The following is a 27,562-nucleotide window of genomic DNA, read 5'->3' as shown; positions in this document are numbered from 1 at the left end:
TCAGAAAGAACATGTGAAGAAGAAGAAGAAGAAGAAGAGCAAGACCTCCACAGGTGGACAACAGGTAAACTGCATTTAAAGGCATCTGCTGCTTCCTTACTGACCATTTCATTATGTCTGTTGACCGGCGCCACATATACAGTAGATGTAAGGTACAGTGCACACTGAGACGTAACTGCAGGTGCTTTAATTAGAAGCTAAATAATGAAACGGAACAGACAAGTGAGCCTTAAGCATGAACAAGGACTGGTGGTCAGACGGAGGGTGGAAGAAATGTTTCTTAATCATAGCTTGTGCCTTGAAGCATGGTGAGTTTTAATGAATGATTGAAAACCAATCATAAATGGTGGTACATTAATGCTGCAGGAGGCCAGCTGACCTTTTCTTTTGAACCGAGTGAAAAATTACATTCCATCTGAAAATTTTGATGGCTTTTTTTTTTTTTCTCTCTTCTTTCCTGTCCCCCCCCCCCACACACACACACACCCCTCCGTGTTACAGCCACCCAATTCCTTAAGAGATTTCAATTAAATTGTCCCACTGAGTTCTTCACTCACTCTCCTTAATCTCCCTCCTGGCTTGTGGCAAAGTGTGATTTTGTTTTCTCCCCGATGTCATTTCCAATTTAATGGAAGTGCATTTTTGTTCGCCTGTGTTATGAATTAAAATAGAGTTCTTTATGGGCGGGGAAGCATGCTGCCATGGTTGAGCACACCTTCATTCAAACTCTCTGTACCTTGAAGGTGACTAGTGCATTGCCTATGTGAACTCCATAAATTGAGTTGTAAGAGTTCTTCTTTTGGTGTTGTTGAAGGTAAAGCTCCAGACTTGCCCTTGGGAAATTGTTTGCTCTTTGTGAATTATAGATGCAGTCAGTCTGGATGAGTCGGTTCACTCAGAGGGTTATATTTCTCAGGAGACATTAGACTCTCTGTGATGAGTATTATCTCCATTAAGAGAGACAATGTCATGGCCATTTATGTGATTCATTACACAAAAATCCAAATTAAAACCAGAGCGTTTGATGCCACTATGGTAATGCTCTAAACAAAATAACACAATCATCGCTCATACATCTCATGACTCAAGTATGACTCATGGCAGCTGACAGTTTAGAAATCTTTGAGATTTTCTCCGCGAGGCCTCGTGGTTCTTGGCTTGACATTCGGCTGCATTAGAGGCTCTAATGAGGACAGCCCAGAGATCTGTGGGCCGTGTAACCCATCCTCACGTTGCTCCACAACATGAAAAGACAAGCAGAGAAAAAAAAAAAAAAAGCCCACAGCCCCATCCTCGGATAAATGTTGACGCTTTTTGTGCCTGTAACACTTCTTCGGAATGATCCACAATTCCCTGAAAGACGAGGCAACAACACATGAAGACTAGAAAGACGTTTTGCTTGTGCTGCCCCTCAAAAGTTCCCAGCTGACACGCAGCTTGTTAACCCTCCCACTCCACCCAGAAGCTGTCCCTGGGACGCTTGGCATGAGGAGAGAAACAGTTATGTAAAAGCTAATGAGTGCCTGGCATTGGACTGACAGAGCCCATGGGTGTTCTCTGCTGTCAGTCTTTGTGTGTGAGAATGTGTGTCTGCGCATGTGCATAATTACCGTCCTAAATTAGAAACATGCATCCGTCAGTCTGCAGGCCCGAGCTGATGGCTTGTCATTCGTGGTTGATTAAACAGGGCTGGTCAGTCAGTTTGTGCCTTCTAGTTGCATTCAACCTTGTCTTCAGCCGCATCAGCTAACAGCTGACAAGTTGCCTCCCTCTGCAGTTTGCCAGCGATGTCCTGTTAGGGGGGGGGGGTCATGGGGGTTATGATACCATGTTGACAAAAGTTTCCCAGGGAACTTTTCATCGCACAGGGCATCAAGTTATTTTCAAAATAAAATACGATGTACAAATTATGTATCCTAGTTTTACTTTATTAAAAATGTAGTAAAAACCAAATGAAGACCAAATAAACCTCCGAATGGTGAAGTAATCTATTTCTTGCGTATTGTTCTCTTTAGTCCCGTGTGATCTTAGAGTTCTCCTGTGATCTTGTGAACACATGACTTGAGTCTCGCTGCCCACGGCTGTACTCTCCCCCTCGCTCACGCTTCAGAAACTGACCCAGTGGATTAGGGCGTGCCCTGACAGACGGAGCAAAACCACAGTGGCTACGGAACGCTGCACACGAGCCTCCTGTGCAATCTGCCCATTACTTCCTTGTTGCTGTAAAATAATTGTAGCCCTTTTAAATGTAATCAATACATTAATGATGTTTCATTTTAGAGATTTTTTTGGGGGCACATTTTTTGCCTCTGTTAAATAGGACAGGTTGAGAGAGAGTCGGGGGTGACATGCAGCGAAGGGCCGAGGGAAGATTCACTGGCTGCTGAAACAAGGACAATAGACTCTGTACATGAGACATGCTCGGCCATCCAGTGCCCAACTCGTAATGTTGCATTAAAAAGATGGTGGACATGAAGTTAATTCGTCTCAATGACTTGATTTACTCATTGAGATTTCAGTGCTCATTTAAAGAGACAAACATTTAGATTCAGGACAATCACGGGATTGGTTTGAAGGCAATTTGTAAGGTTTTAAGGTAATTAAACAAAATAAACTGATTCTGACAAAAATAGCCTTCCTGGAAAACTGAGTCAGTCGCATCCAGAGAAGAGCAGAGAGGGGAACTTTATGACTCGCTACATCAGCGAGGGGTTTTGAAAATCGAAAACAGATTGAAGTCATAATTCTTTCCTTTTCCTGCTGTGTAATTGCAGTGAAGCAGAGGGAGGAGGCAGCATCTAAATCTAGATTTCTAGACTTCTGTTCCGGATCGTTGTATCCTTGGAAAGTTTTTTTTGTTTAGTTTTTTTCTTTCTCAGCATTTTTGATAGCCAGATCATTTAAGACAGCCTGTGTATCTGCCAAGAAAATACTGTTACTTCTATTTTGCGACAATTTCAAATGTTTCTGGTATCGCTCTTGCTATATTGCATCAATTTGTCATGAGACATATTTGCCCATTCTGATGCAGGTAAAGGCTATCATTTAAGATGAACATTTCCCTCTAAGCTCAGAGAGCAGCTGCCATTTTCCAAAGTGCTTTATATCTCCTTCCTTTTCGCATCAGAGTCGAGAGCCGAAAAAATGCTCAGCAGACTATTTCTGCCATTATACAGCCCGTGTCTGAACTCAGTCATTTTCCTGATAAATTCACCTTACTCTACGTGTTCTACCTTTCTTTACTGCTTCTGTAAGTTAAATCCCTGCAGAGGAAATTGCAGTTTCAGCTTGTGTTTTTAGTGTACAACCTAGTGCTGATATTGCTCAGCCATAAAACATGATAGACTAGATGCATGAGCAAAAAGCACATCCAACTTGGCTGGAAAGCTGTGTTCTGACAAGCATACATCACAGATGGCAAATTTGGTGGTTGACTGAAGAGCAAACGCAGAAGTGAAATAAATTAAAATTGCTTCGTGCTGATACAAATATAACAGAAGGAACGAAGCGAGGAAAGACGTGATGCATGAAAAGTGACGCAGGAAGGCGCATGTGAAGCAAAGGTGGGGCTCGAAGGATCGTGATGTCGCATCAAAACTGCGTGAGCTTAGTGTAGACACGACAGGAGGCCGATGGAGGAAAAAATCATGTTGGGGAGTATCACGCTGTCGCAAATCACATCGCCAACTCCCAGCTGAGATTGATCCGCCAACCTTCTGCTACCCAGCCTTCACATGCCTTTAGTTTTTTCCATCCCCGTGGTACACGAGACACATTTCTCTGCGAGGAAGTGCTGAGCTGTCATAAGCAGGTGACAGAGGTACCAGTGTGGGATCATGAGGTCAGAGCTGCGACTGAAAGTGGCAGAAGAGGATTAGTGGCATAGCGGAGGGAGAGAGCGGCCTCCCTGCAGTGGGGAACCAGCTGGTCAGCAGGCCTGCCAGCCCAGCTCCATCTGTCAGTCACCTGCCTGACCCAACTGGGAGCCATGGTGAATCTCTCGCCTCATGTAGCTCCAAGAGATTTGGTGGTCAATGATGGAGCTCCCATAGAAAGTATATGAATGTGTAACCTATACAGACCTTTAAAAAAATAATGTTATTTATATTTTATGTTGGACTTTTAGCTAATCAGCATGATAGAAACTCGATCAAATGATAGGAACATGTTTGACATGTATTTTGATTTGAGAGTTTTCCCCATAAATTTACAAGAAGAAGAATATAAGGTGAGGCTGAGGGGTGATGACAACTTTGACGAAATATGTCAAATCACTTTATCCCCCGATGAACCCCTTTCTTAAAGTAAGAAGTTGATGAGGAGGAACGTTTTTTTTTTTTAAACCTGTCAGGTTCAAGTGCATACCTGAAATGATGGGAGTGCGCTGTAACGCATCATGTGTGCCTGGCTTAGCACTGAACATTTTCAAAACATGGGACTTCGACAGACTTAATGTTGTAAATTTGCATCCAAAACGACAGTCTTTGTACAAAAAAAAAATCTGTTCCATAATGTATTTAATGTTCAATTCAACCCAGTTGTTTTGAGAATCTTTGAAGACTTCCCAGGAAATGTTATTTTCCCAAGCCTTCAATCACCCCAGTTCTGTCACAGCTTCTGCTCCATATCTCATCCTGTACCCGAGTCGGGTACCAAAAAAAAAAAAAAAAAAGATGTTTTTCTTTCTCTCCCTCCTCTATTCCAAAACGACGCTGCATTTTGTTTTTACTGCTGAATCCCTCTGACAGCTGTTGTGGATTGCTGTCAAAAAGTGTTGTTCCATTTATTTATTTTTTTTTCACGTTTATTTCCCAGTCTCAGTCACACTAACAAGCAGTGAATAAACAGAAGGTGGAAAAGGAAAACGCAAAAGTCTAGAATCGCTTCTGCCTGAGAGAGTCAGCAGAATCCGGGCGCGGCGAGAGGTTGAACTTTAAGACATGATCATCTGAATTGTTTTCCTCGTCATCCGATATACATGCGGAAACGTCGAGGCAAAAAAAAAAAAAGTCGGAGGAGCAGTTTTTCGATAATGGCTCCGTTTCGCTCATGTCGAGGCGGCTTTTGTGCTGCACGCTGAAAGCTGCTGTCTCTACCCAACAATAACAGATGTCAAAATCATGTTCTCCTAAAAGTTTATAACTGCTGCACACACATTGCAGCCATCTTAGTAGAAAGCCAATTGTGTTTGATTGACTGTGACTGTGATTGGCAGAAACTTGGCTCTATTGTTTGGCCACTCATGTTATCACATTTGTGAAGCGCGGCTCGCCTGCAGCAGTAAAAAGCAAGAGGGGGATATTGGCTCCTGAGTAGCTGGCATCCAGCCTTTCTCAGACAGGCAATTCCAGGGGAGCAATTGTCTGGTTTAATTGCTCCAGAAAAGAAAGACAGAGAGGCGGTGAAACTAACAAGCTGTCTACAGAATCAGTAATTTACAGGCTCTGTGATAAAACAGATTTCTATTTTTTCCCCCTCAGTCCCTCTGTTGTCTCTCTCTCTCTCTCTCTCTCTCTCTCTCTCTCTCTCTCTCTCTCGCTCTCTTTCTTGCAGTTCCAGTTATTGTACATCATTCACAGGGTGGATTATTGGGCTGCTGTCATTTGCGCAGTGGGAAATACACTGATTTCACTAACTCCCTGGCTGATTTGATGGGCTGAAACTGTTTATTGCCTCATCACCTGTCCCATTTTTTTTTTTTTTTTTTAAACTGGAATGAATATAAGCACAGTCGCGTAAATTTGTTATTTCGAGAAATGTTTTAAAATGCAAAATTATGCATCAAAGAGACCCGAAGGCCCTGGATATTTTTCTCTCTTCAATTTGATGCAATATTTTACAAGAAAAGAAAAAAAAAATCTTCTTATGTTAAAAAATCTCTTTGAATATTTTGATCTCATCCAACTCAGTTGTTCTTAAGCACAGAAATATACTGAAAACTGTGAAAGAGTTGTTAAATATCCTTAAAGAAGAACATTTAACACATACAGTTAAAATAACACATGAAGGATATCCTCTGTAAATGTCCCTCTGCGTCTTGATTGGATGCAGTAAGTGAGGAGGGTGAAACCTGCTGGCTGTGTTGTTGTCGTCACTGTGTTTACGTGGACGTGAGGCCGACTCCTCTCCTTGTGTCTAAAAGCTGTTTAAGAGAACAAGAAACAAACGTAATCGCTGCTTATTTGGATGTCACGTATCCAATCAAATTTACATGCCATGTAAAGCTAACTTACGAGCTAACTAAAGTGTGCTAACATTAGCAAGCAAGCTAACACAACAATGCAGTTCAGAGGCAACAGCAGCTCAAGCTGAGGACAACGTTGTCCGCCGCTTGCACTAAGTAACTTTTGTGAGAACTCGAGTGGAGAAGGGTTTGAGGTGTGTCGCTGGAGGAGAGCGGAGGCTCCAGTATGGCGGAGGTGTCGCCAAACAAGTTTGTTTTGGTTTCATGATGGTGCTCAACTGGATCATATCAGAAATATTTCTCTCTTTATCATCATTATCTATTTTAGTTCCTTTTAGATCTACTCATGATCACTTTTCTAATCCAAGAAAGTCCAAGAAAAAGTTTTCTTTTTACAAAGTAAACTTTCAAACTACAATGGAGTCAAGAATTTTTCTGCTGTTGTCAAAAAAAAAAAAGGCGAACACTGCAGTCGTCTAAAGTCTGACATTTCAGGGCAATTTTCTGCTAAGTGTTACCTGGTTTTGGGGCAGTACATATTATAACCTGCATTACTGAGGCAGAGAAACAGCAGGCACCGGAGCGTCGGCCAAATGAAACACGATCCTTTGATCCCACAGCAGACATACACTTTTCCAGCTATTATCTCCACAAAATAGCTTCACTTTTACACTAAAATATTGATTGTTTTTTTTACCCCACTGAATTAATGACCTGTGAAATCTCATTTTGGAACCTCAGTGGTGAACACAACTGAATACCAAGATAGGTTAAGAGCAAAGAGAGCCAAACTACAGAGGTGAATCAATGTGCCACAGACACAAATAAGAACAAAATGTTGAATAATCATGTCAAGAATTCAGGCCTGGAACCATGCGGAAGAAAATGGACATTAAGGGGGCGCAGGCATACTTGCAAAAACAGTGTGTGTGTTGTAAGGTTGTAGACCATTGCCCATTCTTCTCCCCTCTGCAGCAGCCTCCATCCATATTCATAACCTCCCACAGCGATAGCAGAGCGAAGGCGGTGGGGGAAGAAAAGGAGTAGGAGGAATGAGAATTTTCAGTGTGTATAAGTTTAAAGGAAAAGAAAAAGGAACATAGCGCTGTGTGTTTGTGTGCATATTTGTCATCATGCCCTGCGATCCAGGACAGCGTAGGGTTTGCTAACATGAATCGGAGTGTGGACTCGAACGTCATAAACCACACGGCTAATGACTCGGCTGATATTATCAATCTTTCCAATAAACCGTTTGCAGCGTGCATGAGTTGGACTTTGTGGACTCAGCAACAATAAGCAGGGTGATTTAACAGGGGTATGGGAGCATTTTCTGGTTCATAACCGTTAGCGCCACAATTAAATTCAAATGGATGTAAAAGCTAACACAAATATGCAGGAAAAAGCATGAAACAGAGTCGTATTAATCACCAGCAGAGGAGGATTTGCAGTTGACCTAAACAGACTCTTTTTCACATTTCCTCGCTGTGAGAAATCACAGATCAATAAGGTAGCGATTGATTTTTGTTGTTCCAGGTGTGCGATTGTGTAAGACTACAAAAGGGCTGTAATTTGACCTGCAGGGGGTTTAGACTTGTGCTTGTTCTTTAGTGCATGTGCATAGGTTAAAATGTAAAAAATGAACAAAAGCAAGGGTTGCATTGAGCAGGTCGTGTTGTATAAAGTGTAAAAGAAATAGTGATGTTGTGTTGTAATAGCATAAGGCTTAAATAAAAGCCTTTTCAAGAACATATAGAGAGGAGTGTGTGGGCATTTGTCCTGTCTCGCAGCTTGCCCACGTTTTCCTCCATTATTTGTTCCTCTATGCGCCGTGCAGCAGTAACAGTGTAGACGGCAGTAGTACAGTGTGGCTCAAGGTGAATTCACCGGAGCATATCCTCAGCTCACTCGGACTTGCTGCATAAAAAAAATCTCGGGGTGTGGCAGAAAGCAATTCCGAGAGAAGTCCAGAGTGGAAAATTGATCAGTTTGCGTTCACATAGACGGGAAATATCCTGAGATATGTGAAAGCCCTGCCTATTTAAATCTCCCTGTCCCATCATCTCCATCTCGTCATCGTTCACATCTTATCTCTCCTGTCACCTTTCCCCTTGTTCCATTGTATTTATCTTCAAAAGATTTCAGTACGTTAAAAAGAAGTACGTCATTATCCACGTTTGATCTCCTGCAGTCCCAGTTTTGTAGCTGAAGCATCGAGACAGGCTTGAAGTTGGTCTGGCATTGATTGCTCCAATCGTCTCACATCTACTAATGGCCCTTGTCACTCTGCGCAGAGTTTCTTTCATGTTTTGATTTCAACGGTAATGGAAATGATATGATTCATAGCTGTGTAGTGCAATTAGCACACACAGGACACACACACACTCTCTCCACGCAGTCCCTGCGGACCACTTGCTGGGGTGTATAATGTGTTTTCTCGTTCAAAGCGGGCTACAGTAGACTTTCTTCAGGGTTTTAAAGCACGCCAGCCTGTTTGATCATCCACTTGACACTCTGAGGAGCTTTTCTAAGCCCGTGGAGCCCACACACCCTCCCAGCAGCCCCGGACAGCAGAAAAACCACGAGTCATGCTGATGAGGGAGTTAGGTTAGTGCACACATTTGTGAACGTCGGCGACGAGAAAACAAGTAAATATTTGCTACTTTAGTAAAGAATAATGTTGCTCTTTACTTGCCCAGATAATCTGTAGGCCCGGGAGGGTGTTTTGGACACACTTAAGAACGTATTTATACTGAACAGCAGCGGGGATAACTTAACGCCTGCTGTGCTGCTGTTTATTAAAAAGCACAGAGGACAAATAGAAAACACTTTACAACTGGTCACAAAACCACACTTAATTTTAACCACAGCATTTTATATTTATAAGCAGTTAATTAAGCAGTTTCAAGGAGGTGAACAGACACTGCGCGTGCCCCATGTACCGAGGCTAGAGTTCAAGCAGGAACCGTCTCTCACCCACCTGGTGTTTTAAGACTCACCTTAAATCATGTTTATATTCGGTTTCATTTTTAATAAACCGTCACGCTCAGGGATGCATAGCTTTGTATGTTTGTATATTTCTTTATTACCTGTTCTTTGAATTTGAGTTTTGTTGTTCTCGTCTGTTACTTTCTTATTCTTTGTTTTTTTCTGCACTCTTCCGCTCTATGAATCAACTTTAATATGATATATATATATATATATATATATATATATATATATATATATATATATATATATAAAAGTTGAGTACTAATTCTGTAAAAATAGCTCCTATTGTTGTGTATCTGCTAAAGAGGTCTTCATAAATCAGCTGCGTTTATCTCTGTCAGGTGTTAAATCATGCAAAACCAAACATTGCTTCTCTACAACAATTCATTAATTGGTTGATTAATAGGAAATCCACCAACAACAATCATAATAATGAATAATTAATTATTTCTTTGAGTAATTTATCAAGCGGGCTGAATGGTGGTTAGCACTCCTGCATCATAGCGAGGAGGTTCCTGGTTTGAATCCCTGTTGGACCGGAGCCCCTCTGTGTGGAGTTAGATCATGTGTGTGCTCTCTGAGTACTCCAGCTTCCTCTCACAGTCCAGACATGCTCGATAGCTTAGTGGGTGACTCTAAAGTTGCCCGTAGGTGTGAATGAGTTTGTCTGTCTTTATATGTCAGCCGTGTGATTGGTGAACAGTCCTGGGTGTAACCCCGCCTCTTGCCCAATGACACCTGGGATCAGCTCCCTCCCCTCGCAACCGTGAACAGGACGAGTAAAATACATTTAAAAAACATACAGATTCTAAATGTGCTGTGCTGCTGCCATCGTTGTTTTCAGTTGAATATTTTGGGGTTTGGAGGGATTTTTGTGCTAAAAAAAAACAAAAACAACAACAAAGACTATGACGAAGGAAAAACAAGTTATAAAAGACACCTGACGGATGAAAAAGAAAACGAGTTGGCTGCAGCACTAATTACTTCAGTGTTTTCCTCATATGTGCTTCTTTTGAGTTTCCTCTGCTACCCCGCTGCTTCACGCTGCTTGACCAAATATGCATCATAACTACTTTAACCATCAGACCAACACGAGCCAGCGAGTAAAGCTGACACAACCAGCGTCTAATTAATGTATTTATGTAGCTGACACTTCAAGTCGAATGTCTTCAATCACTTTCAGATGGAAATTCCAATTCATGTACAGTATGTTCTCTGCCCACGCTAGCTATTAGCTACCTCCGCTTGTCTAATTACTGTCATTCATCCTCTATCAATGAGAAGTGGTGGGAAGCAGCTGCTACCAGGCGGCTGTGCTACTTATGTGCATGCAAAATCACATGCATGCACACACACACACAGGCTGAAAATATGATATGAAATATAATTTTTGTTTCACTTTTAAAATGATCTGCATAACAAGCCTGTTTGAGTTTGATGTGCAGAGATTTAACTCCAAGGAGACGGTGTGTTTTATTAGTTTGTACCCAGCAACATCCTCACCTGAGGACTCAGCTGTGACATTGTGGATCCTGAACTCCATCGCCCTCCTCCTCTCGCTGCTACTCCGTCCTCAACTTCTCATGCCTCCATTTCTCCCCGCCCCGTTCCTTCCACGCCATAATCCCCCTGTGTCATTCTTACTTTATTTTTCTCTCCCGCCTCAATCCTCCTCTCGCTCTGCCTTTTCGTGGCATCCCCCAACAACAGGTGCCGTTTATCTGCAAAATGATCCAGCCGTGCTGCGCCTCCTCTCATGACAACTGGCTAATTAGGTGTCACCACGCTTAAATGGACGGGAGATACTGTGAAGTCATAAAGCTGTCAACTCTGTCACTTTTGGAAAGAGAGTAGAAGGAGAAGGGGGGAAAAGGAGATGATGTAGATTAGAGGTAGAGGTCAGGAAAGAAGTGAAGAGTGCCTGAAGGACGATGAGTGAGGGAGCGGATTGTGGGGAATTAGAAGTGGAGAGGCTTAAACGATTGGTACATGCAGGAGAGAACGAGCAGATGAGGAAAAAAATAGATGTGCTAAGATACATGGGAGGGTGAAAAGGTGAGAATGTTTTGTGAGAGAAAAAAGGTCACTGCTGCAAGACCCTCTGCTTGCTAGTAAAACCCTCCAGTCAGACCTCCTGTATGTGTGAACATGCATGAAAACACACCAACACACACACACAAACGCACAAGGCAGGAGGACTTCCTGATCGATTGAGCCATGCCCTGCTCTGACGTCTCTGCAGGCCTCAAGATGAATGAGCTGACCTATGAAAGGAAAAGAGGAAGAAGAGAAAAGAGAGGGAAAAAACAAACCTTTGGCTTTTAAATCTCAGAGGTTTGTGTCATGTGATTTTACAGAAATGAGTGGTACGCTGTGGCAGCTTTTATTTGACTTTGTGTGTGTGTGTGTGTGTGTGTGTGTGTGTGTGTGTGTGTGCGTGTGCTCAGGTAGGTTAGCATCGAAAATGATGTTCAGTTCGACTTTCTTTACCACCATGCGATCATAAATGAATTGTGGTAATTTCCACGTTATTTTTGTGCATCTTTAATGTTGTCTGTGTAAATCTCCACATAAGCTGTGTGACAGTTTTGAGCTTCCTCTGTCCAAACCAGCACTTGAGAGCCATCCATCACCTGAGCTCTGACGCTCCACCACTGGCCGACCTGTCGCAGCCACTTAGACCGCTCACACAACGCCAAAGAGAACGACTGTTTTGCACTGAAAAGGGCACATTGACTAATAATTGGAACTGTGCCTATACTGAGCTCCAGGCTAATTAGCTGCATATCACCAAGAGTGTGACCTCCATACTAATAGAGGATCTTTGTTTGCAGCTTTTCAGTCTCCAGCAGGTCGCTCACAACAGACCCACCTAAAAGCCGCACTTCCTTTTGCACGATAATGTATAATAACTCAAACAAATATTCATTGATTGAATTAATTCTTCATTAAGGTAGTTTGGAAAAAAGAGCGTCCAATCAATCAATCTCATTAGCGCCTTTGTTAAGTAGTCGGTCTCCCTTCCCTGCATGCCGTACACTCTTTATTGCTGTTATACTCATTTAGTGTCAGTGCTTATTTAAGTCATTGAATAGCTGTGAAAATGCCTGCTCGCAGATGGCTTCCTATTAAGTTCCATATACAAAGTATAAATGAGAATATCAGTCAACGAGATGACGACGACACTGTTTCATGACTATGGCTCTAATTTTCCATGCACAGTAATAATTGTGCAAGTCATTGTTAAAGAGAACAGCAGGTACAATGCCTGACAATAATGTTTTTAGCTTTCTGCGTAGCAACTCTAACAAAAGCACACATAAACCGTCGAAGCATGCAAACAAAGCTCCTGTCTGCTGAGATTGGAACAAAAACCATCTGAGAAGGAGGTTGTGTGACAAGAAAATCACAGAGGCGCATCATAATAATACACTGCATACAAGTGTTGCACCATGTTTTACTAAACGTACCAGTACATAACAAAAGATACAGTTCAACAGATTCCAAGTTTGGCTCCTTGCAATGCCATAATATCCTTAATTGTGACTTTCCTTTCTCTGAATTTTCAGCTCATTAGGATATGAAGTCAGAATGCACATCAGGAAAGGGCTCAAGACTTTATGTGTGTAATTTTGGTTCTTCAAGTCACAAAAGCCATCTAGATTTGTGTGCATAGACTGTATTTTTGAGAGTCATTGTGATTTCAACAAAGTCTCGATTTTTTCCTGGTATTTAAGAACCATTAATCTCCCCCTCTCTCACACACACACACACACACACACACACACACACACGCACACACGCTGTGCTAACTGCTAGTCTGATAGTGAGTTGGTGTAATATAGCTCTTTCTGCTAGTTTGCCGAGATTTGCGTGCATAGTTTTCTGAGAACTCGGCCGGCTTTAAAGAGTACATTTCTTGACGTGCACGGCAGGCAGAAAAGAGAAAAAGTACCTGAACACACACACGCACTCTTACACCTCGACGTGCAATAACCACAGGGGAACATCACTCAAACCACTGAAGAGCAACAGGAGGTGATTACTGTGATGTAGCTGTACTCTCCTTGTACTCTAGTAGTGGAGACGGCCTCAGTGATGCCCGTTGAGTCAATGTTTTAAGAGCTTTAATGGACTGGCGAGCCAGAGATGAGAGGCTCTGCTCTATGCTGATGATGTGCTGATGTAAATACATCGTTTGGGATATGATTAGATAAACCTCACAAGTGTAGTAACCTATCAGGGAATAAGAGTTTTCAGTGTTTGGCTATGCAAATGAGCATAAAGCTTCAATGTGTACTCGGGTCACAAAGAGCAGCTTCGCCCTCTGGGATATCTTGTGACACTTGTCGTCTTCAGTGTTGATTACTGCTTGTGATTCACAGAAAACATTGCTTTTTCGGGTTTTAAAGGCACCTTCATTATGTTTGGTGGAAGGCTACAATCACATTATAGCTGCAGTTGGATACGGTTTAAGTGTGCTTTTACAAGTAATGTTCTGAAAGAGCAGCAGCTGGTGATTTAGTCTATCTTTAGTTCATCTCTATTACAGATAATGCTGTGTGGCTCTCCCAAGGGCCGCGTTAGTAGCTCCGATTCCTTTGTATCTCCTTTAACTTCACAATCCACCTCCTCAGTGCGTTTTACTTCAGAAAGTCGAGTCTTTCTCCTTCTCCGTCATGTCTTCATCCTCCCCTAATTCCCCCATTCCCCTCTGTGCTCCAGTCTATTATAGTCTCGAGTAGCAGATTCAATATTGATGAGGTGGATCGATCAGGGGAGCAGCTCTCGAGCTTTTTTTTTGTTACTGAAGGTCTTAAATAATCTATCCCACGTCCAATTTTCTGATACAAGCAATAATGGCTGAAGTTAGAGAATCCTTTCAACGTTGGATCAAAGTCTCCCGAGCAGAGAAATGTGAATGTAGAAGCTGAAGTGTTTTATCTGCGGTATGCTTTGCATCCTATAGGACAGGCGGTTGCTGCCAGATAATATTCCCTTAATTGATTAAAAATAGACTAGATTCTGCAGGTCAATTATCAGCATGGCTTCTGTCAGTACCTCCAGATGTTAATGAGATTAATTGGACAGCTTGAGAAAGTTTTGACCTTTAACTTACAGATCTCACCTTTTATTAATACACTCACGGTTCCGACACTGTCAGTGGTCAAGATAACACAATAATGATGAACAAAGTAATTATATGTATGGGTTTAGTTTTTTAGTGTTAGTGAAATGTCAAAGATGAGAAAGAAAACATACAGGAAGATAATCACAGCTCTTTTTTTCTTTGTTTTGACATTATCATTAACTATTATTAATTAAAGTTGATGTAACTCAAATCAGTTGCTATGAGTAGATTTTAAAAAAGCGCACAAACAAGTTAACCAAATTTAAACAGAAATATGAAGTAGATATTTTGTCTTGATCTGGATAAAAGATGTCAAACCAGTCGAGAGACGATAGTGGCAACAATGATGATACTCCTCTGACCTCCGCTGAACCCGCCTGCCTCCCACACCCACGACGGAGGGCCGGCGAGGAACTTTGATGATACTTCAACTTATCACAGTTTACAATAGATAAGCACAATAGATTATAAAAGTAAAATTCACTAAACTGAATTCAACATTTTTAAAGATTTATAAAATCAGTGCAACTAAGAATACAACTTCTTTTTCTATAGGCGACACAACAGGTGTTAATCACGGGGGGCGGAGGAGGGTGAGGTCGCCCCTCTTTCCCTCTTTTTGCTCCAGTGAAGTTCTCCATGGTAAGTAAAATACAGATTAATTTAATTAATCCAACCAAAATAAGCAGATACTATCTCTAACATGTTTGTTTGAAAGTTACTTCAATAATTGCCACAAAACCAAGGAAGCATTTATATTGAATACATTTAATCAGATATATTGAGTTAAATGTACATGACTGCAGAATCATTTATTACAGTCGTGTCAAAGTCTTCTCTTTCCTGAATTGTGTTATAATGTCAACGTGCGGCCTACGGGGATTTAACCACAGAAGCGATCCTTGACTGCAGCACCTTAGTTAATCACAGAGGATTATTAATAAACCACATCATGCCAATATCACAGTTTGCACTACATCTGCCTTGTCTGCAATTCACCTCGATACAAGACGCTCTAATGATTGCCTTTTACCTCAGAGACTGTAAACTGAGTTACATTTTAATCTTCCGTTGAATCTGAGCACCACGACTAAATTAAATGAATTGTTCTGTTCCCGCAAAACTGACACAGAGAAACAAATCTGGCAGAGGTGTTATTGTGGGAAATTAAAGTTTGTGAACTGAGATGTTAACTGCAATTTTAGCAAACGTAAGCATTTGGGCGATGAGTCATTGAAAACACAGTCCATGTGTTTCTGATTTAAGGTTCCACACTGCAGGTCACTACATGTATGCAGACGTCCGCCATATTCTTCCTATTGAATAACGTCCAATCGCATCTAGACTCCTCAAGTCTTTGTGCATTCATTGGTTGGAGGAAACACACAAGATCCCTGTCCAGATACTTCATGTCAAGCAAAACAACCAAATACAGGTAGAGGACAGAGTCTCTGCAGACACAGTCACCACCATACTGGTGATTGAGCAGCATTACTTTCATATAAGTCTACATTTTATTTTTTGGGTAAAAGCTAATGACTGTATTTTAAATGTATACAGATAGTCTTAAAGTTTTTGTATGCTGATCAATCAAGGAGCCTTTAAATAATCATGACTCGTCAAAGACCCCAAATTCACTTAATTAAAATACGGTATAGGACATTATAAATGCATTTCTACTTCCCACCCTCTGAGCATAACGAAGGAGAAAGTTGGCCGGCGTGTGAATATAGACGATTTCCATCAATTCTACAATGGCTCCTCCTGATGGACGTTTTTGACAACCCTCATTCACAGTGGCTTTTTTTTTTCTTCCAGACAAGCATTCGTTCAATGGGAAATAATACGACAGGCTGCTTGATGCTTATTTGCTAATCTGGTCACTAACTGTTTGTTTGTGTTCTTTAAATCCTTTGACAAAAAGCCGTTAATAATGGAAATCAGTTTAATTATGAATATGATGTGATTTTTAAATTTAGACTGAGAGTTAGCTCTCGTCACGTCTGGATAGGTCTGATTGTTATTGATTGGTTTAAAGCCTTGTGATCTTCCGGTATTGCAGAGGCACACACACAAACGTACCCTCCACCTCCACCACAACCAAGACAATGTTGTCAGATGAAATGTTAATCATTCCCTTTCCCATGAGGACTTGAGAAGTAAACAGGGCTTACATAAATGCTCTCATGCACTCCTGCACTTATTAGCACTTGTAAATGAGGCAACGAGGAAATAAGCTCATATAACTGTGCGCTCTTCGTGACTTTCTTTGTCTTTTTGAAGTTTATCCAGTCATAAAAAAAAACATGCAGAGGACAAAGGAAGAAGAAAACAAAAAAGCCCACATACCCGTTGCCAAATTCATAGAATTACCCACAAACCTTTACAGCAGCCTGGGTAGAGGTCTCAGCGACAGGCGTGTGTGTTATGATGGATGTGTTGTATCTACTTCCTCCAGACAGCTGGTCTGCAGTGTGGACGGAGGGACAGGAAAGGCCACTGGTCAACACACACGTTAGCCCCCATTTTAGCTTGTGTGAGTGTGAGTGTGAGTGTGTGTGTGTGTGTGTGCGCGTGTGTGTGTGTGCATCCTGGCTGCTGTCCTGTGTCTGTTTCTGACCATGGTTCCTCTGGTGAAGGACTCCAGGCCGCATCCTCCCTTCCCATCTGCCCCGGCACAGCCTCTGCATCCCCCGGCTTGCTGCGCTGACAGGAGGAGTTGCCACTGTGATGGATGACTGTGCGCTCGGTTTCAGTGTCAGAGACTTAAACCTCTGCTACCTGCCGTGTGGGCCCCTGTCAAAGACTTCCTGTCGGGTCAGCTATACTGTCCCCCCCCCCCCCCCCTTCCCTGCCCATCCCTTGTCCCAGGCGCTCTGTCTATGCAGCTCTTCATCTCCTACTACTCTCCTTTATTTAGCTCACATATGGGACCTATTTTAAAACTTGGAGCTGAATGTAGAATTTCCCAAAATAGGTCCTCAACCTGCTTCTGGTGCTGGTGGAACAAAGCCTGATTAAGCTGCATTAGCAACGCAACAGTTCAAGATAATTAATTCAATCTCCATTCTGTTCCACCTTTCAGTTTTCTCCGCTCACTGCTTCTCCCACACAACCAGTGACTCTATATATCTCCAGCTCTGGTCTTTATGTTAGTCACCAGACTCCCTACCTTGTTATAAAAAAATAACCCCCTTTAGATGTGCTATGTATAAAACATCAGAGAGTATTGGTTGCTGTATCTTTTATATCTTTGGAACCCAACATGCTAGAGGCTTACTTTTTGTTAGCTGTGAAGCCGACAGCCGCACCGTTCTAATGAGGCTCCGGTTTGATCATGTCTCTGCCAGAAGCTTTCTGAGTCGAGCCTTGAACTAGACTCTAGACCCATAATCAACCTGTCCGTTTTTCTGTCCAAAAATATAGACATGATGCCTCCGACAAGTTTGCAAATTAGTAAACGGCAAAGTGGTGGTTGTACGCCATACGAGGAAAACGTTGGACAACTTTACAGCTCTGTATATTTCATGCATTCTCTACGCTTTGACACAAATGTGATGCATACATCCAAAGGCAGATAACAATGTGACAAAGTGTCCTCTGCTAATGCTGTTAGACTTCCAGTTAAAACCATATGCAGGGATTGTGGCGCGTGTGCAGAACACTTTATTGGCTCGATTGAGGCGAAAAATGTTTCAAGGGTAAATCCATCTCCATCCGCATTAAGTGTTGGAAATTCAGTTTAGTACCTTGTCAGTCTGACTTATATGTCTCCATGCATTTTAAAAGTCCAGTTTTAGTAAGACTGACACTTTAAAATCTACTTTTTTTTTCAAAATGCAAAAACGGTTCTGACTGTGTGGTCTTGTGTTCATTATACAGCAGGGTTCCTTGAGAGTGACCTCAGTTTTCCTCCCTGCATTTTAAGCGCTGGCCCTTCGAAATGAGGTCCATAAGTAAAGCACTCACGAGCTTTGTCTGTGAATGTAATTAGCCAATTAGTCTGTCCTTTATTAGAGACCTGCCGCAGCCATGCATCTCTGCTACCAGGGACTAGTTAGTGTGCTCTAATGAGCCGTTAGTTTCTAACCAGAAGCCCTGTCAAGCATTATTAATAAAGAGGCTATTTGTGCAGGCCCTCCAGTTTAAACACTGTTAATAACAGAGCGCCATGATTATTTCATCATTTATCTCATGAACCATGCTGCACTACAAAAAACTAAATTATTACAGTTTCTAATGTGAAATCTTTTATTTTTGCATGTACTGCATTGACTGTGATTTTCCAGTACCACTGCCTACTCTACTATTACAAGCAGAGATTTGTTCATTTGCTACATCTACTGTAAATGTCCTGAGGCTGTCTTATGATTATTTGAATAATATACCTTCAACTTCCCAAATCATAGCATTGCACTGTAATAAACTGTCAGCTGGAACAAGTGAAGCTAAGACGTGTTGAATTATTTATTCTTTATGCAGCAAAGAGAATATGCTTTTGATTAAATCCTCCATTCTGGATGCACAGTTAAAAAAAAAAAAAAAAAAAAGGGCTATATGATGATTTTGATAACACAGCAATTTGTGACAGGTTTGTTTTAGAGTAATTGCAGTTTGATTTTTCTGAGCTGAAGGGGTAGATGAATAAAAAAACCCACCATTAGCATACATAAAGGGAGGTGGGTTAAACATGATTGGAAAAAACTATAGCATCAGTAACAACACAGCTACGACAAATAGTACAGGATTTGACGATAACACATGTCAGTAGGAGAACTAATACCAGCATAACTCCTGATATCCAATCCGCTCTGGGTATGAAATACTCGTGAGCTCATTTAAGTGATTACTAAAAGGATAAGCAGTGGTTTAACACACCGACATGAAGAGAGCCGAGCTCAGAATCCCTCATGAAATGACAGAGATAATGTCACTCAATATGATGCACTTTTTTTTTTTTCTTTTTTTTTTTTTTTAAATTATTGGATTATATGATATAGAGTCTGGTGTGGTGACGAAATGAGATACAACTGTGATAGGTCGTGCTGTGATGATGTAACCTGAGCCTGATGAGAATGAAGCATGGACACACAGGTGACAGTAAGGGGACGCTTAGAAATAATAATACGATGGTTTGATACTTTGTAGGCAGAAATTTAATGGATTAAGATGATGAAATAATATTCTAAAAAATGTTTTCATGTATTGGGATGTTGTAAATGGCGACAATCTACGGTGGCCAGGAGGTGTCAGGCAAATACATTTACAATAAAGAAGCTTTGCAAATTCCACAACACAAATGCAAAAGAGCCACAACGGGCGTTGAGACCGCCGAGGTGTTTGTTCAGTATTTCTTCTTGTAAATATTCCCATAGACAACTTCTGCTTACTTACACAACTTTTTCGACATGTCCGTCTTGGAAAAAGAGTCCGTCAAAAAGACATTCATGTGTCCGTCTGGAATAATGCTACATCGGAAACACGGTTGACTGGATCAGTGTAATATGCTACGCAGGATTGGATCATTCATAGACATACAGGATAGCTACCATGAGACAATTGATCCGTGATTTTATTATTTGTTTATTTAAAGGTTACATGTATCTCCACATTATCTCTCACAAAGCCTCTGGGTGTAATGTTACAGATCATAAGCAGGACTGGTTTATGGCAGTGGTGGGGGTTTTTTTTTTTTTTTACGAGTGTTGGATCAATGTGATTCATTTTGGTTCGTCACATTTCATTGACAGGGTAATGAGAAATCCAATATTCCTATTGAGTTACTTTAATCATAAACTGTTTTCCAATTGATACGACAAAGCAAAAGATATGTTTTCATAAAATAACGTTTATCTCACGTCATAGTGTTTATCCATTTTAATCTGATGGTGGTATCTCAACCAGAGGTTCAGGGGGTTTAATTCCCAGCACCTGTAGCCACATTTAACCCCAATTTGCTCCCACTGCTTCGGTGGTGGCATATGAATGCATTAGTTAAAGGTCACGTATTGTGCAATATTAACTTTACCATGTTTTTCTAACACTTATGTGTCTAATGACCTCCATTTTTTTTTTTTTTTAGAAAAGCTGTCTATTATCTGCTCCACTCTTCAGAAAATGTGTTCTCAAACAGGCTGTTTGGAGATTTTCCCTTTGTGACATCACAAAGTTGAGGCTAGTTGCCACCCAAGCCCTTATAGAGACGGGCGTGGTCAGACTCATTTACATATTTAAAGCGACAGACACAGAAACGGCCTGTTCTGAGCAGGGCTGAAATAGAGGGATTTATAGGAATGATCAAATACAGGACCAGAGAAGATATACAACAAAAAAACTTCACAGACTTGTGTAAAGCTGTTTATAAAGAATACAATATGTGATGGAACCTAAAAACTTGAAAAGCACTGCTCAAGGAAGGTTAATTCCATTCACCATTGTTGGTGCTTTGCTGTTTAGTTTTAAATGTTGGTTTTATTGGTCCCTACAACAAAGCTTGCGGTCTATGCAGCTTAATCGTATACTCTCTTCCTATTGGATGTGAAAACACCTCAAGCTGCCCCTGCATCAGAGCACAAGTATTCCAACTGTATGTCAATTCTACATAACAGCAGTCAAGACCTTAGCTTATCTCAGGCGCACAACTGTGTAAACCACCTGGGACTCTTTACAGTAGGAAATGTGGCTGCTGCCTCTCTCTCTCTCTCTCTCTCTCTCTCTCGCCCTTCCCTCAGCTTCTCTCCACAACACAGGCAGGAGTGATGCCGTCTCTGCCTCGTCTTTGACTGGCAGAGTAAACAGTGTTACCACAACAGCAATGCTGGAAGACAAACTACGAGCAACAAGAGAGGATCGCAGACAGAGTAACACTTACAGTATACAGCAGGAGAGATAAAGGATTGACAGTGTAAGCAGAGCTAGATGTGTGAGCCCAGTGATGACAACAAAGTTAGGAGGCAGCAGATATACAAGCATGACAGCAAAGGAGAGGATTCCTATGAATATCAAAGTACAATAGAAGTCTGGGAGGAGAAGCTTGAAAAGATGGCAGCTGATGGAGGCCGAAACAGTGAGGCTAAAGGCTGTACTTGCAATATAATGACAGGTAGACTTTGTATTTTACGTTATATATGTATGGAAAAGTGAATAAGAACTTTAAAGACACTGTTAGATGACACTCAGAGGGTGTTTGGTATACAGAAAAAGGCATGCTATTAGCAAACCCAGCACTTCAGGGAATCAAAACTTGCATAAAAGAACCTTTTTAAATTCCCACATTGCTCCCTGCAGCCGGTAATTAACACAAGAAAAAAAGATGGAGACGAAAAGGTAAAGGAGGATGTGGGTAAACGGGAGCTGGAGGGAGGTGTCGAGCAAGAGTGAAAAGCAAACAGGAGTGAAAGATGGAGATGAAACACTGAAGGCAAAGCGCGGCATGAGCAGAAGGAGATTTGCACAAAAAACAGTTTAGCGTGCCAGAAAAATGCAGCGAGAATAGAACGACGGAAAGAAAGAAACAAAAACAGTCGAGACGGAGAGGGAAGCTGCACAAACAGAGAGACATAAAGAAAGATTGACAGGCCAAAAGGGAGACCACGGAAATGTGCGCTCTGCCAGGCTGATATTGTCATTCTGTGCAGCAGCCCAGCTCCAATGTGCTGATTATGAGAGCATCATTTGAGACTGACAACCTTGTTCCTATAGTACAGCATGCCAAACACATTCCCAGCCCCCATCTTTCTCTCTGCGCGTTTCTCCCCCCTGTGCTCGCACAATAGCCGTCTGATGAAGACTGAATGATTGGAGCAGGGTAACAGAAAAACACACACTTTGAGAGGCTTGCGATGGGGAGGGAAAAGAAAATGCAGAGATAGTGATAAAATGTGTCGAGGAGGTGTGAAGAACACAGGGCTCGATGAAGCTACAATTAAGGCAGCGATTTTGTGCCAGGGAATATGCTAATTCCTTTTTTTGTGCGAGCGGTTGATTGGCCATTGGAGTGCACACCAGGCGGCGAAGGGAAGCAGAGGGCTTTGACGCCACTGACTGGTTCCTCGTCCATCACAGGCCTCATTTAGCAATACACCTTCACACCAGGGGGGGGAAAAAAAGAACCTAGTTTTATCAGCTGTCTCTCTGTACAACTGTACGTACATCTAAGGGATGTAGGGAAAGGGATGCTAGCTCAATTAGCACGCTCCAGAGACAGACACCGGTACAAAGATACTCATTAATAGTCACATATGACCTTTATCTATATATAAGTGCGGCCGCAAACCACTGAAGACTGGTGGTAATTTTGGACCGGAGGTGTGATGGGAATATTGGAGAAGTTCAGGCTCCATAAAAGGAAGCGACTGTATTGTATCAACTGCAGTTTGGAGCCGACTGGTGTGACCAAAGCGAGTGATGAATGTTTTATGTTAACAATCAAAAACCAGCGCTATGTTCCTTTTTTCTTCCATAATAATAACATGGTGGTGGAAGTGCAGGAAGAGGACGTGCTACACTACTAAAAAATGGGAAGAATATACACCCGATACAGTATAGAGTTCAAAGTATACGCCCTATTTTAAATAGATTGATGGATAGAAAAGACCCTGGATGTCACGGAAACACACAAAGGAAAGGAAAGCTGAAGCGAGTGGGTTTTAATGTAAGTCGTTACGTTGTGCCGTTTCTGTTTCTTGAGCTAAAGAAGACGAAGTCGAACTCAGAGCTGCTGGAGCATCTGCAACTTCAAACTCGTCAGTCTGTTCCCACTTATCACTAACGCCAGTGTCCACCATTGTTGCTGAACTGAGGCAGAAAGAAGAGCACAAGGGATGATGGTTTATGTAGTTCTTCCCCGCTCTGCTCCACTGCGGATTTAACAAAACTAAATGTTTGCCCTGAAGACCTTTTTATTTTAAACCATCACAGGTACATGCTGACAGTCGAGACACTTTTGTTCTCGCAGTACTGACGATAGCGCTACATCCTCATGCCACACCATCATGGATTCTAAAATTAGCATTTGGAGACTTAAATATCTTTAGCTCATGGCCCACGAGTTGCTAAGTTGTGTTGTCATTCAGCGTGTTATCTTCACAACATCGCGAACAATTAGACGTTCTTCTGATAAAACATGGAGGCAAAGCATCACAAGGCGGCGCCGGCCTGTCAGCTAAGTTAGGCTGGTGATTAACATGCCCTGTTCCATTCGCACACCTGTCACCATCACATCGAACATGCGTGATCATAGATGAAGAAATGTGTTGCTGTTGCTGATTAAGCACTGTAGCTGTCATTTTCTTGAGCCTGTGCAGGTTGACATGAATCTACTTCAAATAGTTCTCCTTGTCTCCACGGTTTCAGAAATAATAGCTTCATGTTAACACTTCATTAAATATAAAAGCTGTCATTAGATTTAGACTCTTATAAAAGTTTATCTATAATTAATCACTTACACAGGCAAGAGAAAAGCAAAGTATAAAGTTGTAATCCTCCATTAGAGATAATTAGCTGGAGTCTGATCCTGCTGCAGTATGGGAAGGATCAGGTCTGCACAAATGCAGACATTAATGTCTGTGTCACTGACTCAGAAAACAGTTCAGCATTCATCAGAACAAACTACAGCAACACAAACAACAACCTCTAAAATGCCCATTTGTTCAGAATTATCACCTACAATAAACGGGTTCACCCAAAATTGAGCGTTTATGTGGATATGATTTGTTGCAAGACTTTTGCATTTCACCCTCCGTTTTTTTCTTCTTCTATTTTTCATTTGATGTTTTTTCACGCTTCAGTTTTGAAAATAATAGTCGAGTTTCTACTTGATGCTGACTGCAGAAGTGGCAAATACACACATTCAAAAAAGCCTGTTTTAAAGCCGAATTTTTTTTTAAAACATTTTAAAAGCCTATTACAAAAAATTATACCAATTGTGATTAGCTCATGTTTTGATTGGCTCACACTGTAGGGGGGGGTGAATGTTTTGATAACTCATCCGTTGTGATTTGACGAAGGATAAGCGTTATTCACAGTAAGACGAGTAGCTGATCTGATTGGCCAGTGGGTGTGATGTAACAGCTTGTCAAGTAGCTGAAAACCCGCCTCAGCTCCAGCTGTTAGCTTGTTGTTAGGTCGACTGAAAGTTTTGGCGAGACAGCATTTCCAGCCTGGAGACTGACATCGATGGGACTCCAGCGCCCCCTGCAGGAATGGGCTTTTAGGAGTATTGTTCACTGATTTAGAAATACAGTGCATTGTGCATAATAAGGACAACACTTTTTATACTTTTAACACATGGTCAATGTTGACTTTAGTATAATAAATATTCTCCAACCACTTTATCTTCATGACGCTCTCCAAAGTATCGTTTGGTTTTGGTCCAAGAGACAAAACAAACTGTATACAACAAATAAAGAATAAAAAATGTACGGTTTTGGAGCAGTGACGGGTGGTAAACAAATCCATACATGAACCTTCACATGCCACCGTGAAAAAAGAGATTATTGGTTAGAGGTCAGAAAATACATTCGAGTCACAGCATGAAATCAAATCTCTCTCTCTTTCCTTCTGTTTGTGAGTGATGATGTCAGGAGGACTTGGGTGGAGCTACCAGCTCTGTCACCATCTGGTCCCCAAAAGGAGGAAACACAGCAGTGCTCTCACGATGCACACCCACTCACCAGCAGCTCACAACACACAAACACACTACTTTACTCCAATGCAAAAGCCAGGATCCTGCAGTCGCACCTACATGAACACACACACACACACACACACACACACACACACACACACACACACACACACACACACACACACACACACACACACACTGGCACCAATAGGAGCATTACAGGGACGAGCTGACTTCACCACCCACTCTTTCTCCAATGTGGCGTCCATCTGCTCACTCTACCACTCTCTTCTCTCTCCATGGATTAACATGGCAGAGTCCAAAGCGTGATACGTTGGCTGCACCTCCCGCTCCTTATGTGCTGGAGTCTGAGGTGCAAATACAAACACATCAAAAGTTAAAGGACGTTAACTGTACAGTGTCTCAATAAGACAGTTAAACACTGAATCCAGTCAGTAGAAGTAAAAAGTAAACAAGGAATCAGAAAATGCTTTCCCTCGTATTTACTGTCTTCTTTGCTCGATTACAAACAGTTTACCTGGACTGGTACCAAGCTATCGCTACGTTTGGTTGAAAAGGAATTCCAGTATTTTTGTTTGTTTTTGATACTCAGTACACAAAAAATTTGCAGGAAAATGCCTCTTTCTAAGAGAACGGATAACTTCAATGAATTTATTATTGGATTTTTATCCCCTGGTTTCAGCCCTGACCTTCCTAGTGATAAGGCCTAAGTCCAGCTGCATGCAAGATGATGATTTTTCTGTGATATTTATGCTCTTGGTTTAGTTTTGGTCTTGCCCTCTCTTGGTCTTGGTCTTGTCTCGGTCTCGATCCCTAAGTGTCTCGGTCTTGCAGCACTCTGGTCTCGGGTATGTCTTGGTCTCAGTTAGTGTGGACGACACTACTGTAAAGTGTCATGATCTGTATCAGGATGCCGCCTGCTCACCTCCTTCTGGTCACCTCTCCAGGCATGTCCAACTGACAGGAGACCAAGAGCTGGCTGGAGGCATTACATATCTCTTCTGGCCTGGGAATGCCGTCTGGGGCAACTTGCTTAATTAACCTGCTGCCCCAGACTCAATTCATTCAATGTCTCTTAAAAATCTTTTCTTCCTCAAAGCGACAGCTATAATCATCTCGATTCTTAAAAAATCCCCAGAAACAGATAACATGTAGGAGAAGGTTAATATAGATATTCTGCAGAAGGAGGCAGCGCTTAAGGTCATACAATCGCCCCGAGGTATGTTAGAGAACATACAAAGATCCATGAATAAAATATATGTCTGCCCTCTAAACAGGACCTGAGGCTTACACTGTGAAAGCTACACTTGTGTAAACATGACGAAGACATAATGTGCCAATAAAGAAAGGCTGTGTGAAGGATTGTCACATGCACGCGCGTAATATAAATTCCCAGAGCAATTTAATGTAACACTCAGAGCAAAGTGAGGCTGAATGCCAATTGAGAGCAGACTACAGAGGAGATGAGCCGACGGTGCAGAGCTCTGAGCTCTCAGGTTTGCTCGCTGCGGCTTAAAACATCACTGATGGCTGTTTCACCCTCTGACTCACTAAATTAACTCCAAATCCATTTACCAGCGTTGCAGCTTAAGCCCTCCAGTTTGGTTTTGGTCTTCAGCGGTTTCTTCTAATTGAGTTTCTAGTAATTACCACAAGGCTAATGCATTGTAAGTGCCTTCTAAATCAGGGGTAAAGATTTTATTTCAGACTACAAGTGCACATAGTGATCGTATGCATAAGGATGTTGGAGATGCTTTGGGATGTTCATGGAAAAAAAACCCCCATCATGGACCTTTGATAGGCAGCTCACATCCAAAAGAGAATGACTGCCTGTCAAATGGCCTCCAAAACACACTCGCACACGCTTTTCGTTAATCCGTGACTTTGATTCAGAGTTCCAGGCAGAGGTAACCTGGCTGACATGCTGCAAAGCGCCCTTTGATCTGCGCTGGCAAATTTGACAACAATGAGTGGGCTGACGCTGGTTGGATAAATACACTTGAAGCTGAACAAATTAGCTAGTTCCCCCATGTTAACTTTTTCTTGATACTGCCAAAAGTACAGAGCTAGAAGACTTTGTTGTGTTGGGACAGGATTGTGTGTACGGCTCCTCAGGCCTTTCATTATCTCTGTACTTTTTTTTTTTTTCAACTTTGTTGTGTTGGTCAGGAGAGAGAGCTCTCCTGAGACGTAGGTAAACATACCGCTCCTTTACCCTCGTGAAGTTGCCCGAGACCTTCCCTCTTCCAGAAGACTCCTTTAATTAGGCTTTAATTGCCTTATTAGCTCGGGCTATTGATGGAAGAGGAGAAGCAGGGGAAGGAAAAAGGTCAGTTGAGGTAGAGAGAGCTGGAGGATAGGGAGGACAACAGGGCGAATAAACAATTGTGGGCAAATACCGGCAAGATAGCATCCACCCACATCTACACACGTGCTAACACACAAACTTGCATGCAGAAGACGAACACACGCTCTCATACACGTGCATGGAGAAGGTTACTGCAGGTGAAAGTGAAGCCTTCTCCTGTGGGAAAGAGATGTCAGACGATAGAAGACCAGGAAGGAAAAAAAACAAAAAAAACAAGACAGAGTGCAGACACATGACCACAAC

The 27,562-nt window shown here is 41.9% G+C and overlaps 1 long non-coding RNA gene across 1 annotated transcript in view; it reads left to right on the top strand.

The window, feature by feature from the left end:
• The first annotated feature begins 6 nt into the window (after positions 1-6).
• Positions 7-27,562, top strand: part of LOC306840248 — a 40,949-nt gene continuing 13,393 nt past the window's right edge. The window contains exon 1 of the long non-coding RNA XR_013781301.1: positions 7-64. This is a non-coding gene — a long non-coding RNA (uncharacterized lncRNA). The remainder of the gene's footprint in view (positions 65-27,562) is intronic.

This window comes from Symphodus melops, assembly GCF_947650265.1.
Source record: "Symphodus melops genome assembly, chromosome: 19".
In the NCBI taxonomy this organism is placed as follows: Eukaryota; Metazoa; Chordata; class Actinopteri; order Labriformes; family Labridae; genus Symphodus; species Symphodus melops.
Note: the sequence above shows the minus strand (reverse complement) of the source record. Positions and strands in the feature narration are given on the sequence as shown.